Consider the following 12,095-nt stretch of genomic DNA (forward strand, 5'->3'; position numbering starts at 1 on the left):
GCAGTTCTTCAAGCCTTCCCTGGCTTTTTAAAAACAAAACAAAAATCATATAGCTTTATAAAATAACTTCTTAAAACTTCAGTCCAAACTGGTGAAACATAGAAATCCATTTCTTGAGCCCATTCCAGACTGAATCAGAAACTCTGTGCATAGGACCTTTGTTTTAACAAGGCTTTAGAAACCTCTCATCAAAAGGTAGACGGGTAGAATGTGAGTTGAGTCTTGAATGATGGGTAGCATGTGATTAGCTGACAGTGTTGCCCAGAAGCAACACTATAAGGGACTGTATGGAGGCAGAAATGGTTCTAGCATGTGAGAGGGGAGCCCCAAATCTGACCCTCCCATCCAGTGGGCTGCGTCAAAATTATGCTAACAAGGAATGAAAAGAATAAAAGTAGTCACCTTTAAGAACTATTTCCCTTCCAAAAAGTGTTGTTTCTAGTGGCACAATGCAAGGTCCTGAGCTCCCGCTCTCTGAGAATAACCTTGGATAAATAATTTGTCTTTCAGCATTTTCCCTCTGTACGTTCTTTAGAAGAGTTTCACCTGCGTGAGTACATGTTGTACATTTGTTTTTAAAATGTCAAAGCAAAATAAGTTTCCTTTAAACTGGTTTGCTTGTCTTCAGTGCGAAATCATGCTAATTCAATGTGGAAAAGAAATATTAAAATGAAGAGCATTTGGGTTATGTTTACATGCACTAGTCTGTGTTGTTATTTTTCACACTCCCTCCCACTAGTTCTGTTTCAGGGAGGGGCCCTCTCTTAGGCACCACACATCCCAAGCAGCCAAAAATGGCCATTAGTTTCTCTGGAACTTTCCTTAGGTTACCCCGTTTTTCTGAGAGTGTGAAGTTTTGTGTGTAAAGTATGAAACAATTAACAAATTCATTATGATCATGTTGTTTCATAAAAGTCTTGGGTTCGAGTAGCCTTTCAACCGAAAGGAGTGGGCCTTTTATTTGAAGGTTAATGAGAGCACCTGGGAGAAAAAAATCTCACATATAGTGTCTGCCCACTGTTTGGTCAGCAAACCATTCATTCACTGAGAGTGGCAGACTCTGTCAGGCAAGACTGACTTCTGGCATGAACAGGAGGGAAGTCCTCTCACAACATTCTTTAATCAGTGCCAGGAATACCATAGAGTCTAAGCAAATGCCAGAACACTGCCTTTGATATATAGACAGAGACATCCTCAGACAAGTGGCCAAATAACTAGCAAATACTCTGTAAACTATTGAACAGAAGAAAGGAATGAAAAGAAGGAAGGAAGGAAGGAAGGAAGGAAGGAAGGAAGGAAGGAAGGAAGGAAGGGAGGGTGGGAGGAAGGGAGGGAAAGAAGGATTGTCAAGTAATGTTTTCAAAGTTCAGAATTTATCAAAACTTCCTGGAGGGCTTGTTAAAATAAAAACTACTGGGTCCTAGACCCAGAGTTCCTTTTGATTTCTTTTTTTAAAAATTGAGGTATAATTGCCATTTAACATTAGTTTGAGGTGAAGAACATAACTTGTTATTTGTATATATAGTGAAATGATCACCACAGTAGGTCCAGTTAACATCCAGCCGATTTCCTATTGAGCTTCAACTGATTTCCAGTTGACTGGCAGCTCAGTTCAAGCCTTCCCTGGCTCTGGCAGCACTGCTTCCCTCTGCGGGCACTGCCCTAGCTCAGGTGCTCTACATCTCTCACCAACTCTCTAACTGCCTACCAAGCGGGCTCTGAATCCAGACTGCCCATTTCATTAACACACCAGATGGCTCTTCCTATAGTCAGTGTTAACCCTGTTGCTCTTCTATGTGGGAATATGGGATTACTTTGAATCATCCACCCTGTGTCTATTTCTTCAAGCCATTTGAAGATACCCAGCAACCACTCACCCTATGACATATGAAAGCAAATTCAGACTTGTGTCATCCACCGAGACCTTTCCTGCTGATGTCCATTCCACCTCTTACTAGAATTTGACTACTCACCCCCATTCTCATTTTAGGACACAGTTTAACGTTTATCTCCTTCCAAAAAAAAAAAAAAAAAAGCTAGCCCGGCTGACATGGCTCAGTGGTTGCATGTGGACCTATGAACCAGGAAGTCACGGTTCGATTCCCCCCCCCCCCCCCGTGTCCCCCAGTCAGGGCACACACCAGGCCTGCAGGCTCAATGCTCAGTAGGGGGTAGCAGAAGGCAGCAGATCAATGATTCTCATCATTGATTTTCTACCTCTTTCCCTCTCCCACTCTGAAATCAATAAAATTATTATTATTTTTTAAAAAGCTAAACTGGCATTTTTTTCTTTTGTTTTAGATTGTCACTAATCAAGCCCCAGCTACCTCCCCACAACCATAACCCTGGCTGGGTCCCTCACTTTGCTGCTATAGACCACATTCCGACCTGGAAGATCCCCAAATTGTGACCATGCACATGAGGATATTTTGCAATCTTGTTCCAGACTGCAGACAGCCCATAAACCGCGTCTGATGGGTGTGTTTGGCTTGACCACCATAGGCAGGCGAGTGGAACACTGAAGAAAACAGATTTCTCATGAAAGTCTGGATCGCCGGGTCCCTAGACAAAAATTCACTGGGGCTATAGGCAGAAAGGGGCTCTCCTGCATCGCGGTTCCCATCATGCTTCACTCACTCCTACTGTCTGCTTGGCCCTGTTGACCTATAGTTTGCAACACTTTGAGGCCTCATATTTCATCACTGTCCACACACACCAAAGTCTCTTGTCACCCTTTTGGGAATTACTTTCTAGATCTTTCATTTTCACCTGGTTCCCCATACTTTGGCTTATGCAAACGTCTAATACAAGAAAACAAGCGCAAAATAAACCCTGGCGATGTAATGTTTCAGCATGGTGACTATAGTTAATACTGTATTGTATATTTGAAGGTTGCCAAGAGTAAATCTTAAAATTTCTCATCACAAGAAAAAGAAGTTTGTAGCCATATGTGGTGACGGATGTTAACTAGACTTATTGTACTGATCATTTTGCGATATATACAAGTATCCAATCATTATGTTGCATACCTGAAACTAATATAATATGTCAATTATAACTCAATTAAGAAAAAGAAAATAGACCTCAGCCAACGCTCCACCCCTCCTGCTCTTTCCCTTCACTTCCCTAGCACCTGGCCAGCCCTCAGGGAGGCGGGGGACTGCTAGAGAAGGTGGCCATCTCCCGGGCAAGTGGCCCTGAGAGGACGGGGCGGGGCCTGGCGGGAGGGAAGGCGGGGTCTGGCGGGAGGGGCGGGGTCTGGGGGTCTGGCGGGAGGGGCGGGGCGGGCTGCAGCTCAAGCGAGTGGAGCCCACGCCCAGCCCCCTCGGAGTTGCCGGAAGAGTCCCTGGCCAGATGCTGTTAGACGGAGGGATAGTAGCCCTCCCAGGCCCGCAGGGGCGAGGGGGTGAGGCTGCCAGGAAGGGGTCGGGGGCGCCTGAGGGGCGGAGCATCCCTCTCCTCCGCCCGCCGGCCCTCGCCGCCCTCCTCCTTCTCCCCGGAGCCCTGCCCCATCCCGCCGTGATCCCCCCCCCCCCCCCCCCGACCCCTCCGCACTGCCTCAGGAGCCCAACGTGGACTTCCAATAGTAATCAGCCTTTAACATCCTGCCGTACTATGCAGCCATGTTCATCAGATTAAGTTTTCCAAGCCCTTAATCATGCTGAGCAAACATTGAGAAAGGTGGAAATCTATTTGAGACATGAACAGTTAAGTGATGTAATTCTAGTTGCTGGTGATGGCAGAATTCCAGCTCACAGATAGGTGCTCTCCTCTGCTCAGATTGTTTTGCTGCCATGTTTACTAATGATGTCAGAGAAGCAAGACCAGAAGAAATAAAAATGGAAGGTGTAGAACAGAAGTCACTATGGTCCCTGATTCAGTATGCATATGCAGGCCGCCTTGAATTACAAAAGGATAATATTTAGTGCCTGCTATTTATAGTTTGCCTTCAGTTTCACAGATTGTGGAAGCATGTTGTAAATTTTCTTTTTAAATGTTTTTATTGATTTCAGAGAGGAAGGGAGAGAGATAGAGAAATAGAAACATCAATGATGAGGGACAATCATCTATCTATTGGCTACTTCCTGCATGCCCCCTACTGGGGATGAGGCAGGCAACCCTGGCATTGTGCCCCGACCAGAATGGAACGGTGACCTCCTGGGTTCACGTTCAACCACAGAGCCACACCAGCCAGTCCATGCTGTAAGTTTTTAATGAAACAGCTTCACCCATCCAACTGTCTTGGAATCCGTTCTTTTGCTGATTCTCAAGATTGTACAGCTTTGCATAAAGTGGCTCACAATTTATACTATGGTACATTTCATGGAGTAACTCGAAACCAGGAATTTGTATTATTACCAGCTAGTGAGATTGCAAAGCTCTTGGCCAGTGATGACATGAGGAGACAATATTGGATGCACTTCTAACTTGCAGCCGTCATGATTTGCAACAGAGTCAGAAAGATCTCAGTAAACTTTTGGCTTATATTAGGCTTCCTCTTTTCGGGCCACAGTTCCTGGCAGACATGGGAAGTAATGAACTTTTTGGGGATGATATTGAAATAGGAATTTTAGGGGGGTATAGGCAGGTTTAGGAGATTTTTAAAAATTAAAGAGGTCCATGGAAAAAACATGGGGCTACAGACTGGGAGAAGTTACTTTTCCATAAGCTAAGGAAACTGGGAGTAGCAAAAAGTCTATATTTACAAAATAAAGAAGGAGGAAGAAAGCCCAGAGGGAATAGGAGAACTATGAGGGAGGAAGGCCCCACACATCCCTTGTGAGGTTTTGACCTTTGAGCTCAGAAGTTGCTATAGTGACCAAATCAAAGGGAAATAGTGGCCAATCAGAGGGGCTATCAAGGCACAAAAACTGCAGCCTTTATAAACCAGGGAAAAAGGAACTCAGTGGGACTCTTTCCCCATCCCCACATGGGAGTCTGTACTTGTTTTTCAATAAATTTCCACCTTTGCTGTACCATCTTCTGTCCCTGGATTCATTTTTTTACTCCAACGGACCAAGAGCCTGGGAACCATCCTGCCCAGGGGAACACTGTGTGTTCCAGTCCAAAAATCCTGTATCAATATAGAATGTCAGAAACTCATTATGGAAGCAGTGAAGTATCATTTATTATCAGAGAAATGACCCATGTTACAAAGTCCTCGGATAATACCTAGAAAATCAACTGTTGGTACATTATTTTTCATTGGAGGTATGGATTCAACAAAAGAAGCAACAAGCACTGAAAAGTATGACCTCCATACAAATATGTGGGGCCCTGTGGTGAATATGAGTGGGAGGAGGCTATAGTTCAGTGTTGCAGTGTTAGATGACTAACTGTATGTGGTTGGAGGAGGAGAAGCACTGAAGACTTGGAATACTGTAGAATGCTACAACCCCAGAACAATATTGGCAATATTGGAAGGTCCCATGTATGCAGTCAGAGGGCACGATGGCTGAAGCTACTTGAATACAGTGGAAAAATGGGACCCTCAGGCCTGACAGTGGAATTTTGTTGCCACTGTGTCAACCCTCAGGAGCAGAGTAGGTGTTGCAATACTAACTGGAAAGCTTTATGTAATTGGTGGTAAAATGGAAGTTCTTGTCTCAGCTCAGTAAGACGTTTTGATCCTCACTGATTATAGGGTTTGCCCTCCCCTGAGGCTGCCAAGTGCAGCAGCCCTGGTGAGCCCACTAGGAAACCAGGGACCATCTGAGGAGAGGCCTGGGTCTGGCAACTGATGCCATCCAGCCCATCCAGCCCTAGTGGAACTGGCCCTGGTCAGAGAACTCACAGAATTGGGAAAAACTTTCTTCAAGTCACTAAGTTTTGCAAGTTCTTTTCCTCCCAGCAGATCCTTAACTGATTTTTTTTTTTTTTTTTTTTTTTTTTTTAGGATGCAAATGTTAGGGAGTGAATAAGGGCCAGTAAGATAATTCCATTCTTCAGTTTTTATCTTTAACTCAACCAGTTATCTACATTAGTGTTCCCCACCCTGGCTACACCGCAGAATCATCTATGGAACTTTAAAATAAAGAACCAATGACTGTGCCTCATCTGCCTGATTTTCTGAATTAATGGGTCAGTGGTGAGGCCCAAGCACTGGTATTTTTAAAAATGCCCTACACAGCCCAGCCGGTGTGGCTTAATGGTTAAGTGTCAACCTATGAACCAGGAGGTCACGGTTCAATTCCCAGTCAGGGCACATGCCCAGGTTGTGGGCTCGACCCCCAGTGGGGAGTGTGCAGGAGGCAGCCAATCAATGAATTCTCTCTCATCATTGATGTTTCTGTCTCTCTCTCCCTCTCCCTTCCTCTCTGAAATCAATAAAAATATATATATTTAAAATGCCCTACACAATGGTAATGTGTACCCAGGATTAAGAACACCTGTTCTTTGCAGAATATTTTATTGAACATCCCTTCATAGGGATAATGCTTTTTAGTTTCTAAAACACCCTGTACTGTGCCTCAGTAAGGAGAGGTTTTATTTTTCACCAAATAAAGCAATGTTATTTTTAAGCTTTGGAGATTTTAAAAGTACAAAAGGTCAAAGAAGAAACAATTGTTTATTTCCCAACTCCCCCAAATTAGCTAGTGTTAAGCATCTTAGCACATTTATCTTGTGAATCTTTATATCTTTCCTCTTAAAAATATTATTCTATAATCTTTGAAAAACTGAACACTGAAATTACAATGGAATAAAAAATGCATTAAAGTACAAAGGACAAAACTGAAAGTTTAAAAAAAGGCCAAACACTACAAAATCTTATACCTACAAGTAAAAATCATTACGAAAACATTATTTCACAAAGCATCTTTTTGTATAAATAAATACTTCTGTGTTACCTTTGAACTATAACATAGCTATTGACTAGTTGACTAACCTATATTAAATGTAGATTGCAAATAATCTTTCACAAGTGGCCTTTACCAATGATATATATGGGTTGGGTTTCCTTAACTTATTCGAGTTTGGGCAGTGCTTATGAACACGTTTACCACTTTGATGGGTTTATTGATTCAAAAACTGTTTCCTTAGATGATAGAAACTCTAGAGATCCTGTTATTTGCAGCACATGAACATCTAGTAGTAAGTTTTCTGTGATCTACCTGTTCAGTTGTGTTTTTTCACAGTTTGAAGTAGGTATTTACATTTCAAGTGGCATTTCCTAAATTTGATGTAACTGTTTCAAATAACAGTATTTACAGTATTGATTTGCCTTCTCGCTTTACTACACAGGAAGGGATTTCATGGCCGGGTCCTTTTCTATTGGCATCTATAGAACATAGCATGCCCTGTACTGCTTTGTATATTGTCTGGAGAAAGGGCCTTCATGAGTCCATTATACAAATTTTCATCTTGCCCTGCACACAGCGCCGTCTTCATCTTCAAAACAAGGCACCAGGCTACACCCAGTTGAATATAAATCAGGAAGTCAGTTGCAAGTTGTAAAACATTTTGTCCAATTTTATGTAAAAGCAGCCAAATAAAAATCATGTTTGCTTAGGATTCATCTAATTTTAACTCCTATTTACAACCCAAGACAGGTCCAAAGGAGCTGAAGGTCAGTGGTAAATTCCATTTGTTGCTTCACGTACTGGGGTATATATAGATTGCTGACTCTGGGAACTAAGTGCCTATTTATAGCAAGCCCAATCTTTTATACAGGACAGCAGACATGGTTCTGTTTACACTCCTTTTCTGCAAATACGAGAAACGTCTAAATAAACTTTAAAAAGAGAAGACACATGGGAGAAAGAGCCTTGTGCAGTGCCTACAACATGTGCATATCCCTTCCCCTCCCAGCTCTGCCATCCCTGACCCCATGGAATTTACAGGGTTTTTTTTAGATATATACGAAGCCATAAGGTAGGCCTAGCATTTCTTCCTGAAACATCTATTTAAACTGAACATTTGGATGAAAATCACTGGGCTACCCTAATGAAGTTACCTAATGAAAACCATCAACAAACTGAAAAGACAACCTACTGAATGAAAGAATATACTCACCAATTATGCATCTGATAAAGGATTGATATCCAAAATATATAAGGAATTCATACAACTTAACACAAACAATCCAATTTAAAAAATGGGTAGAGAACCTGGATAAATACTTCTCCAAAGAGGCTATACACATGGCCAACAGACATATGAAAAGATGCTCAATATTCTTAATCATCAGGGAAATGCAAATTAAAATAACATACCTGTGAGACTGGCTATCATCGATAAATCAACAAACAAGTGTTGGCAAGGATGTGGAGAAAGGGAACCTTTATGTACTGTTGGTGGGATTGCAAATTGGTGCAGCCACTATGGAAGACAGTACGGAGGTCCCTAAAACATTTTTAAAATAAAACTATCATAGGACTCAGCAATTCTGCTCTGGGTATTTTTCAAAAGAAAACGAAAGCACCAGTTTGAAAAGATATATGCACCCTTATGTTCATTGCAGCATTATTTGCAATTGATAGACAACTGGATGAAGAAGTGGTACATATTTAAAATGGAATATTACTCAGCCATAAAAAAAGCATGAAATCTTGCCATTCATGACAACATGGATGGGCTTAGAGCAGGGGTGGGCAAACTTTTTGACTCTAGGGCCACAATGGGTTCTTAAACTGGACCGGAGGGCCGGAACAAAAGCATGGATGGAGTGTTTGTGTGAACTAATATAAATTCAAAGTAAAGGAGCGGAGGGGAGAGCAAGAGAACCCTTCACTCTTTCGGCTCCACAGGCCGGATAGAACAGCCAAACCGGCCGGATCCGGCCTGTGGGCCGTAGTTTGCCCACGGCTGGCCTAGAGTGTATTATGCTAAGTGAAATAAGTCAGACAGAGAAAGATAAATGCCGTATGATTTCATTTACATGTGGAATCTAAAAAAATAAACAAACAAAATAGACAATCCCACAGATAGAAAACAAACTGATGGTTACCCAAGGGGAGGGGAGTTGGGCAACTGAGTGAAAAAGATGAAGGGATTAACAAGTACAAACTGGCAGTTACATAACAGTCATGGGAGTGTAATCAATAGGGAATATAATTAATGATCTATATATATAAAAGGCTAATATGCTAAGTGTCCAACTGTTCGACCCGTCGCTATGACGTGCACTGACCACCAGGGAATAGACACTCAATGCAGGAACTGCCGTGATGCGCACTGCCCATTTACAGAGAAAAGGCACCGCAAATCTGGCGCCGACAAAGCAACACTTGGTTTCCCCTACGTGGGACACAGGCCCCGCCACCACCCCGGAACAACACCCCACCAAATTGCAGCCAACACTGCTGAGACCCCATGTCACAAAATGTGGCCCACAGCCCAGCCCAGCCCAGAACCGGTGGCTGTGGGCACCAGGTAATGACGTCACATAGCAACACCTGGCTTTCTTTCCCTAGCGCAGTGGTCGGCAAACTGCGGCTTGCGAGCCACATGCTGCTCGGGAGCCGCAGTTTGCTGCTCTGTTGACTAATGAGTTTGCCGACCACTGGGATAGGGGCTTAATCACAAGGAACAACAACAGCCTGTAATTATTGGAATCGAGAGTCTAGGTCAGTGGTCGGCAAACTCATTAGTCAACAGAATGGCAAACCACGGCTCATGAGCCGCATGTGGCTTGTGAGCCGCAGTTTGCGGACCACTGCCCTAGCGACTAGCCTCCTTGCAGTTTCTTCAGCCCAGGAACACGACTTGCTTTATAGTCAGGTGCAAAAATTTTACACTTTAATCAAATATCTGTGAGCATTTTCACGTGCCTCATCTCATTTGATCCTCACAGAAGTCCTGGAGTAGGTAGATAGGAGACTTGGTAGAATCCTATTTTCATTAGCTGGAAAATGGAGATTTAGAAAGTTTAGAAACTTGACCTGACTGAAAAGAAGTAAGAAATGATGGAACTTGAAAATGACTTCAGGTTTTCTCACTGTGCAGAATATAGTCAAACACTGCTGCAGTTAAATATTTTACCCTTTGTTCTCCCTGCATGATCTATAATAATAATCTGCTTCATGTTGATATTTACTGCTGTGTTGTTGACAATTACCTGAAAGAGAAGTTGGGGTGCTTCACTGGGCTGGAAAAAGTTTAGCTAAATCAGAAAGCAGGTCTAATTAAGCAAGTTTATCTATATATATAAAGCTCTCACTGGCGCCAATCGCACTTGTGTGTTTTGATCTGTCATTGCCAATCGTGAATTCTATTATAGAGAAAGGACAAAGAGCAATATTAAAATATTTTTTCTAATTAATTGCCTTTCAATGTGCACAAATTTGTGCTCTGGGCCTCTAGTATTTTAATAAATATATGTGGTGTCAGGTGGGTGCAACACTTATTGGGGTAATCACTTCATAAGTTATGTCAACTGTAACTGAAAAATAAAAAAATAAAAATTTTAAGTTACATAACAACACAAAAAGAGGCAACACTAGTTTATGGGGTGGGATGGTTGTCATTTTGGAAGTAACTGGAAGGGAGCACGGGCTCCTGGAGTACTGGTGGTAACATGGCTTCTTGTGCTGGTTACTCACGTGAGGATCAGTTGAAAATTCAGTGATCTCAATTCTGATATGTGTAGTTTTCTGGATACATTACATTTCAATAAAAAGTTTAAGTTTATAGAGTTCACAGGACAGTGATACTGACATAAATTTATAAAATGTTGGCCTCTTCAGTACCTTGCCCTTGCCCCCATTCCCTTGCTCAGGTCACGTTAGGGATTGCAGTGTCTCTTTTGAGTATCTAGCTTTCTGGCTTTGAAGGCTTGACTTTTAAGCACTTGATACTGGTGTTTTCATTTGTGCAATAGTTATTTCAATATTTCAGAAATTCTGAATTAAGGGCATCTTTCATTCCAGAACAATGACTAATATGTTCAATTTATAGAAAAAGGTAAAACTTTGAGCCATCTACAAATCCAGACAGAGCCTCTCTGTAGGACTTCTGGTAAGAAATCACATGGGGGAGTTGTGGTGTGCTCATTTTGAAACTCTCACATGATCTGACTGAAAGGGCTCACTATGGAAAGTTTTGTGTTGGTCACATGGGTTTCTGGAATAAAAGCGGAACACAGTTTTGGTTATTCTTATTCTTCCAATTAAGTTCATGAATTCCGACTATTTATTCTGAATCATGGATACTCTCAAATCCAAGGTAACAAAAGCATACCAGATTCAAGCTTAATTATGATATAATTATATGCTACATTGACTTTTAGTTTATTACCCCAGATGAGTATTACTAAAAAATAACCCTACCTTTTAAAAATATTTATTTATTTATTTATTTATTTATTTATTTATTGTTAGTCCTCACCTGAGGATGCTTTTTCCATTGATTTTTTAGAGGAGTGGAAGGGAGGGAAGGAGGGAGGAATGAAGGAAGGAAGGGAGAGAAAGAAAGAAACATCTATGTGAGAGAGACACATTGATTGGTTGCCTCCCACACAAGCCCTGACAGGGGATCGAACTTGAAATGCAGGAATGTACCCTTGACCTCGAATCCAACCTGAGACCGAGACCTTAGGTATGTGGGCTGATGTTCTAATCACTGAGCCACTGGCCAGGGCAACCCTACCTTTTCTTTTAAATAATAATAGATCTAAATGACTTATTAATTATGGAGAATAACAAATAACATGTGAAAAGAAAAGTGAGCCCTAGCCGGTTTGGCTCACTGGATAGAGCGTCAGCCTGGGGACTGGAGGGTCCCAGGTTCCATTCTGGTCAAGGTCATGTACCTTGGTTGCGGGCACATCCCCAGTGGGGAGTGTGCAGGAGGCAGCTGATCGATGCTTCTCTCTCACCAATGTTTTTAACTCTCTATCCCTCTCCCTTCCTCTCTGTAAAAAATCAATAAAAAATATTTAAAAAAAAAGAAAAGTGAGTCAAATAGAACCAATACTCAACAGATATGAAAGCTGCCAGAGCATCTGTATGAAACCATTATATACACCTTGGAAAACACAAAGGAATTCATTTAAAAAAAGGCAGAATAGAAAGCTGCTTTCCCAGCCCCAAAGGCTACATATTCTATGAACCCATGTTGTGACATTCTAGAAAATGCAAAACTATAGGAATGGAGAA

The 12,095-nt window shown here is 42.0% G+C and overlaps 1 protein-coding gene and 1 pseudogene across 4 annotated transcripts in view; one reads left to right on the forward strand and one right to left on the reverse strand.

Annotated features, from left to right (window-relative positions):
* Window positions 1-12,095, reverse strand: part of GCNT2 (glucosaminyl (N-acetyl) transferase 2 (I blood group)) — an 84,373-nt gene that overhangs the window by 13,128 nt on the left and 59,150 nt on the right. The window lies entirely within an intron of this gene.
* Window positions 3,583-5,638, forward strand: LOC308241395 (kelch-like protein 5; annotated as a pseudogene). The gene is made up of 3 exons: window positions 3,583-3,964; window positions 4,181-4,559; window positions 5,089-5,638. The product of its transcript is annotated as a kelch-like protein 5 (transcript).

This window comes from Plecotus auritus (assembly GCF_963455305.1).
Source record: "Plecotus auritus genome assembly, chromosome: 2".
In the NCBI taxonomy this organism is placed as follows: Eukaryota; Metazoa; Chordata; class Mammalia; order Chiroptera; family Vespertilionidae; genus Plecotus; species Plecotus auritus.